The sequence below is a fragment of the Pecten maximus genome, chromosome 7, assembly GCF_902652985.1.
Source record: "Pecten maximus chromosome 7, xPecMax1.1, whole genome shotgun sequence".
NCBI lineage: Eukaryota > Metazoa > Mollusca > Bivalvia > Pectinida > Pectinidae > Pecten > Pecten maximus.
In genome coordinates, this window is record NC_047021.1 from 17411102 (window position 1) to 17419706 (window position 8605).

Genomic DNA, 8605 nt, shown 5'->3' on the forward strand with positions numbered 1-8605 from the left:
GTATATGATAATACTTAAATCGATTAAAGTAAGTTTCTGACATATCTTGCAGTCTATTAGCTGTCATAATTTGCAGTTTTGTGGTAACCGTATTCTTATTATAGAAATTATTTATTACAGTATGGCAGGAAATAATCCTAAATTATACAATATACTAATAAAATAATGTTTCCTGTTTCATTACAGAAATTATCTATCCAATATGACAGGAAATAATCCTAAAATATATGATATATTAATAAAATAATGTTTCCTGTTTCATTGAGAACCGGCATAGTTTTATTATAATATTTTACCGGATATCTTTTTTGTTTTACACAAATTTGTCGGAAAATTAAGTAAAATCTATTGGCCAAGGATACATTAAAATATTTCCTTGTACTTGAATAAGTATGCTGACAGGTAAATTAGTTTAGATATATTGGTTTTTCAGTCAACTTGATAATAGAAATTGTCTAATGACATGATTAGGTAGCGTATGAAGGAATCAAGCTAACAATTCAGTAATATAGATAGTAGTACATTTATTGTATCGCGTAATGTAATATTGAAATATACTGACGATTCCAAAATATATTATATGATATCATATAATATGACATAGAATTTCGGCTACCATTCACTAATAATGGAATCAAGCTGATCAGTCAGTAATATATAATATGACATGGAAGCTAACCAATCAGTGCCTTATGTTATGATATAACAACGGTCAAAGGTTGATCAAGTAAGTCAGTATCAAATTCAGACAAGACATGTCACCTTTATAAAGAATATATTATACAAGGATTCATTTAAATCGTTTAGTATTGGGTTTTTAAATTTTATGCACTACCATGGTAAATATTCTAAAGCGGTCCGATAATGTTAGTTAGGTTTATACAGAGAAGGGCCTTCACACATACAGATAATGGACAAGGCCATGAATAAAACATATTTTCGTCCTAGCTTGATACTCGGTAATAGGGTTCTATTTAAATTCAATTTTTATGACCGTATAATATTAGTGTATTGTATATATACGTTATTGATCAATCAAGATGGGTACAATTCTGGCACTATTCTCTTTGAATTCAAAATAACCTTTTATATCCATTATAATACGAATGTTATTTCTTGATAAGGTAATGCTCGTGTCTCGCATGAAGTGTTCATATTATAAAGATGTAGGTTAATTAAGAGTTAATTTAATACAAAAGATTCTATTAACACTGTTATGACGATAAGGAGAGGTCGTTTAACTCCTCATCAAATATCTCGCATGTTCTAACATGTATATACAAATGACAGATACTATCTCCCTCCATTTCCCCTCCCCACCTACTGTTCCTTGTTGCTGGTAATGTGGCACAATCATGTCCAATTCAGGAGGCGGCTGAGCTGGGCCATTTTCCATTAAACCATGGAAAACCCTAATTTGATGAATATATAAACCACACCCTTTTGCATATACAGTAAAACTGACATTTAACCGAAAATTTTACATTGTTCACTTAATAAGAAAGGTAACAAATTATCTTTTTAACGTCTGACACACGGTGAAGGCGTTTGTTTTGTATTCACACACAACCTACCTTTGTTAAACACGATATTAAGAAAGGCATTAAGCTTTATATCTATGTGCGCATTTGTCTGTTCTACTTGCCCATTTGTATATCACATCGAATCAGCTGGGAATAACCTGAACCTCATTGTGGTCTTCATTGGTAGGAAGATTTTAGATAGATTTAGCAAGACAGTTGAGTTATCGAATTCTTCTATAAGTTATAGACATAAAAACTAGATGAATTGTAATAATACATCTGAAAAGTATCCTAACTCTTTGTTTCTCATCTGCTAGTAACACAAACGTGCAGGTGAGCCAGACTATTGTTAAGGAACAGAAACCACTATCGTGCTTATCATATGTATACAAAATTAATAATCTTCGCGTTTAATGGCCTCTGACTCTGCATATTCAGCAGAAATTTTATCTACATCTCAAAACCCACATAGTGGGAAATATAACACCCAACCATAAAATGCATCTCACAATGGTTATTTATCGGTTATATCTTTATGCTTTGTGCCCCGAAGAAGCCATATGCCAAATGGTATGTAATTGTATTCATAGACCGTATACTTGAATGCAATGAATTGTCCTTTACGCATCATTGTCAAGGGTTAGAGGAATATTATATACTAGACTGGTAGATGGTCATAGTTCATAATACTTCATATCGGCAAATGGTAATATTGTGAATGGATTAGAATCCGGGGGACCGATATGGATGACAAATGGATGTGTTTTTAACAATGATGTCATTTGACTGTTTCTGCACTTTAGTGTAAACTGTTTGGTATCAGATCATTTCGAGGTAGAGATTGTTTTGTGTTGCCAGGTTCCACTAGGATGCGTTTTTTATTATCTTTTGTCTAGTCACAACACATACTAGATATCTATCTTTGTTAGTGTATCGGATATATACTCAAATCTGTCGAAAAGCATTTCATCAGCTTTCATATTTCCTTTCTCTATCTTGTCAATTTATTATAGTAATATACCGGTATATATCAATATATTTTTTATTGGGATTAAGTTATAAACGTAAATTTACAACATATCTGATCATGTTTATTATCACAGAGAAATCAGTCAAATGGAAGGAATGTGAAACTTGTATACACTTAAGCTGATCATACATTTACGTTTACGCTCTGTAGCTGTTTTGTATGCTCACTGAAACGCAATGTATATTCTTCCCCCTCGTTCATTACATTATAACACATGAGTAAGCTTCGCTGACCTGTCTTGTGACCTACATATCTTAGTCGTATATAAAGGGAGGCAATAAACCTCACACCAGCACACACAGCAGACGGCCACCATCTCCCTCACATATACATCACACCTCCACACCATCACACACTACCACTCACACACACCTATATAACACATACAAAGCTACCGTCATAAGCGTAATATACTGTGAAAATTGACAGATGGACAGCAGAACTTACAAGGAACAGCATGGCATTACACAATTTCGGATGTAAGTATTCTTTTCTCTTTTTTTGCGTTGAAATGTTTATCTTTACATAGTCATTAGGATAAGATATCTTTTACAAATTTATTTGAATACTAATTCTTTTTACTTATACTTTACCTTATGATGAGTAACAACATAACGTTTTGAATATGATTCGATTTCACAAAATAAAATTAATATTTTGATAACTTCCGTGTATGTTCGTGTCAATTTCAGGAGTATCTTTGACACATAATTTCCTTGTTGCTACGAGGAAGGTTTTGTTTTTGTTTTTTGTTTTTTTTTAATTTTGCTTTTGTTTACTTTTGAAGTTTTGATAAAGAAAGAGGAAATACTATATCTTAACCAGGAAGCTTGGTATATTTTTCAAGTTATGAAATATATTTGTGGAAATAATGTGGCAAACTTAGTTTGTTCAGTGTTCATTCAACATTTTTTTTTGTATTTTAAATCAAGAAAAGATTTAATGTTCGTCTCAACCAATGCATGTCGGCTGCTTCAGGCGTTCAATATGTCATCATCTTTCATGGTGACAAATAAAACGTGTTCTAATTGTGCGTAAATAGTATCTGCGTTCCTGGCAGCAATTATTTATATATAAATGTACTTGATAGAAGTTTTACTTTATTTTTTTTTTGTCCCTGCTACATTGTATGAAGAAGTTTGATAGATTGCCTTCATAATCATTCATGCAGTTCTTTTTTCTTTATTTGATAAATTGAATCTGGATACATTCACAACGAATCTTTAAATCCAAAGAAAAAAGGTGTCGTTAAGAGATATGAAATGTCAATTGACATTCTGATATCACAATATTTCGTTATTACTGTTTGATACAGTCTATACACTGGTAGTTTTGTTTCTTGTATACCACTAGTAAAATATCACTACCTTTTTTTTATTACTGTTTGATACAGCCTATACATTGGTAGTTTTGTTTCATGTGTACCACTAGTAAATATCACTATATTTTATTACTTAGCCTATGTAGTATTGGTATCCAATTGCCTATTGGTAGTTTTGTTTCTTATATATACAGTATATACAGGGCTTCATTTCTCGTGTATCACTTGTGAAATGATATTTATGTGCTTTCAGGACATGAACAAGAGAACAAGAACATTAAGCGGTAGGGGAGGCTGACAAGTACAGCTCATCGATAACATCTGGTTCTAACGATACAACACTTCATGCTTATTATCATCAATGCCCATTGACGGAGAAACATGTCTCTCTCGCCAGGATGTCATGTTCGGTACATCCATCTAGACATCACGGTTCATTGGATTTGGCACAATACCCGTCTCAGGAGACATCTGTAGTTGGTTGTCTCATACATTTCTGCTAGAACTATCTATGAACACTGCAACAACAGATGTATATAATTATTATATTCCCAGAGATACTATTTTTGACTTATGGATTTGTCAGGAATGGGAATATTTCGCATATCAACTTGCCACCTAAGAAGAAGATAAGTTTATTTCATCTGTCAACGTCTTCATCCTAGTGATGCCTTTCTCCTACCAAAAGATGCCATTTCGCCATGGTCCCTTTAAAGGTGGAAACAGTTCTCACACTAGATATACAGATATGTAAGATCAGACAAGGGGAGTTTATCAATTTGGTGAGTATATCATTTATCGCTTGCAATGAACAATAAATATGATAAAACTATGATTTGTTTGATTCTGAACAGTCTACATAGAAATGCTATATACATTATAAATAGTTTAATGTAACAACTGAATAATCATTATCACATGGTATTACGGTGTCGTCATAGCAGCGTCATTATCACATGGTCTCGTGATTTCATCATAACAACGTTATTATCACGTGGTCTCTTAGTCTCGTCATAGCAGCGTCATTATCACATCGTTTCGTGATTTCGTCGTAACAGCGTTATTATCACGTGGTCTCTTGGTTTTGTCGTATCAGCGTCATTTCTACATTATTTCGTCGTACACTGACATCATCACATGGTCTAATGATTTCGTTGTAACAGCGTCATTATAACATAATCTCGTGATTTCGTCGTAACACTGTCATTATCACGTGGTCTCGTGATGTCGTCGTACCGGCGTCATTATCACGTGGTCTCGTGTTCTCGTCGTAACAGCGCCATCATCACGTGTTTTCATGGTCTTGTCGTAAAATCATTTTCACATGGTCACGTGATCTCGTCGTAACAGCGTCATTATCACAGCTGTCTCGTCGTAAATCTTTGTAAGCGCGTTTGTTTCAGCGGTCAGTCATGTTTCTGGTATACTTATATTCATAATATGTATGTTAATTATGCGAGTAAAAATACGATAAATTACCCATGTACGTCAGCTAAGTTATAAAGCTTGTGCCGGTTGTGTATACATTTTATCAAATTTCCGACAGCCATGACACTTGATCTAAAACTGCAAAGCACAACATATTTGATTTAAAAAAAAAAAAACAATATGTATTACGAACGTACCTATACTAAAATCAACTTAAACAAGTTTTCTGTGTGTATTCCCATTCGAATAATGAATGATTCCTGACAGGTATACTAACAAACATGTTAATTGGATGTCTTTGTTTCAGGAAGGGGTTTGCAAATGGCATCGAAATTGGAAAGAAAAACAAATGGAACATGCAAGAGATGATGGTGACTGAAGACAATTAACACAGTAGAACAATGAAAATGAATACTCTTGATATGTTTTACCGACATCATGTTGAAAAATTGAAGTACACATTACTTATAGCATTAAGCATGCCTGTATACTTATGATTGGTGTATTTTGCATGCATATTATTTTGGTTTGCAAATAGTAGTAGTAGTAGTAGTAGTAGTAGTAGTAGTAGTAGAAGTATTATATTAGTAGTAGTAGTTGTTGTTGTTGTTGTTGTAGTAGTAGTGGTAGTAGTAGTAGTAGTAGTAGTAGTAGTAGTAGTAGTAGTAGTAGTAGTAGTAGTGGTGGTGGAGGGTTTAAGCTCATTTTGCAGTTGTGTAGCATTAAATAATAGTTAGAAGTAGTTAAATATTCTTTTTGGTGGTGGTTTTTCTAGTAGTAGTAGTAGTAGTAGTAGTAGTAGTAGTAGTAGTAGTAGTAGTAGTAGTATTTTGCTTTCGATGTATATATATATTCAAGATATTGCATGGTTTGATTTTGTATAAGCATAACTAGCATGACGTAGTAATATAAGTAGTGTGTATTACAAATAATTACCAAAAGAATCACCCGTCGACTGCCTATCATCAATCAAACAATACAATAATTAGCACTTACAAAAACATATCAATGCACGCCCGTTATATTGAAATACCCATTTGTATGCATTGTAAATCTCTTGATTTCCGCGACTCGTGTTGGTTTGGAGTTCCAAATCTCGTGGAAATTAAGTAATATACAACATCAATTTTATTTTCTGACTTGTCCAAAGGGAGATGTCTGGTTATAATCAGCTCATTTACTATAAGATTATTAACTTAACTAATGATTGTTCATCTGGTATAAGTTTTAAAGTTTATACGTTTCGACTCAGGTATTACACGAGATCTAAAAATCCAGTGACTGTAGACGTTATCTATGACATATGAACAAGCACAAATAACAACTATGGGTATTTATTCCCCGCACATTTTAGAAATGTATTAACGTTATTTAAGTACAAAATAGAGTGTTCATTTCCTGAGTAAACATCATTTTTTTAATATCTTCAATATGGAATATGTTGCATCTCAATGTAAAACATAGCATTATCACTTATGGAACAGTTTCATTTGAATATATTTGCATGTATTGTTAGTATATGTTTTCTTTAGTAGAAGTAGTTTAGCGGTAGCTAGAAGTTAGAATCAGTGTTGGTTGCGTTTTCGTAGAAGTAGTATACTAACAAAATATAACAAAGTTACTAACAGATTTAAATTTCTTATCAAGTTAAACGTGCAGCAGGTTCACAGGGCAGTTGTTAACACAACGGTGGCTGTTAGAACATGTGGGTGTTTATACTTACACGGTAAGAACCTGAGGGCGTGCATACTTACAATGTACTAAATACATATTAATAAGTAGTAGTAGAAGTAGAAGTAGTAGTTTTTGTTGTTGTTGTAGTAGTAGTAGTAGTAGTAGTAGTAGTAGTAGTAGTAGTAGAAGTAGTAGTAGTAGTAGTAGTAGTAGTTGTTGTAGTAGTAGTAGTAGTAGTAGTAGTACACCGTAATTGGGTATTACTGCGAGTTCGTGCTGTAATCTTTATACACTGTGTTCTTGTTTACACTGACGAACTATCGAGAATAGTAATCGCTACAATAAGATTCTTCATAAAATATCAAAATATTAATAAAATAAAAATTTATATCAAATGCATTCTGAGAAAATATTAGTTTCTGTAAAAAATCAAATTCTCATTTTTATCCAGAATAACAATGGTTCACAGTGTATATGTGCCCAGTTGTACAGTGTCTCTACGGGTGAAGTGATGCATGCTTTTTACACATATACTCGCCATATAGAGCTGTTTTATTGAACTTTAGCTATACGATTTAAATAATTCCGTGAGTTTGTTACTGGTGATGGCTTTTAGTGTCTGTGAGACTGGGTATTTTTGCGGCTCACTACAAAATAAAACATTTCCGCAAAAATGACCAGTAACATAGTATGTATGCTTTTATATTGATTATTTATTTATTAAGCGGTAGTTCTAGTCAATAGTTATTTAGTAATATTTACCTATGTTAATATGATCAATTAGTTGTTTTTTTCATTTCTAATATATTTGCTATTATAGTATTTTCACTTTTATGTTATTAGTGGTGTAGTACACTAGTAGTGACCTTTCTTGTTGTCTGTATCCTAGTACCGTGAACAATTATATATCAGACTTTTAACTTATGTCCAGATTGCTACAACAGAATGATACAAGGGAGACAATGTATAAATATGTTAATATGTAATTTCAGCACGGAAGTTTACACATGTATTTATATGACGATTCATTTGCAAAATGTTTTTAAAGAAAAAAAAATAAGAAAAGAGAAGCAATCATTTTGCCAGTTTTCTACTTCTGCTAATAGTTCATGCAGGTATGGTTATGAAAACATAAAAGTAGCTGCGATTTAATCATGTTTGTACTTCAGATGTATATATAGTTCGTGTCTACGTCAGCAGTTATCACAATTTACATGTCAAAGGTGTTAACGACCAAAGTAATCTGTCATTAATATGAGCTACATTTAGTTAACGTGGATATATATGATTGTTAGTCGGGCGCTGATTTATCGCCCTATTGTACATTATATATCTGTGTTTAGTATTTACATATCGAGGCTAGTTAGACTTTATTTATTAATGTTGATTATTGCTTTTTAGAATAAATAAAGGCTTTAGAGCTACCAGGTTTATATTATTGTTTTTATCAGATGCCTATAGATTAACACCCAATGACTTTTCCTATAAGTAGTCTATTAGATTTCGAGGAAGTCTGCATACTAAATCAGAGGGTAAGAATATGCATCACACACAAAGACAGAAATATAACATTGAATGCAGATCAAGTCAATGTAAAATAAAACCAGAACATGAACAATCTCAACAGAG

At 32.6% G+C, this 8605-nt stretch overlaps 1 long non-coding RNA gene across 1 annotated transcript; it reads left to right on the forward strand.

Annotated features, from left to right (window-relative positions):
• Nucleotides 1-2829: 2829 nt before the first annotated feature.
• Nucleotides 2830-8404, forward strand: LOC117331790. Its single transcript, XR_004533651.1, has 3 exons — nucleotides 2830-3032; nucleotides 4128-4656; nucleotides 5610-8404. It is a non-coding gene; the product is annotated as an uncharacterized LOC117331790 (long non-coding RNA).
• The last annotated feature ends 201 nt before the right edge of the window (nucleotides 8405-8605 follow it).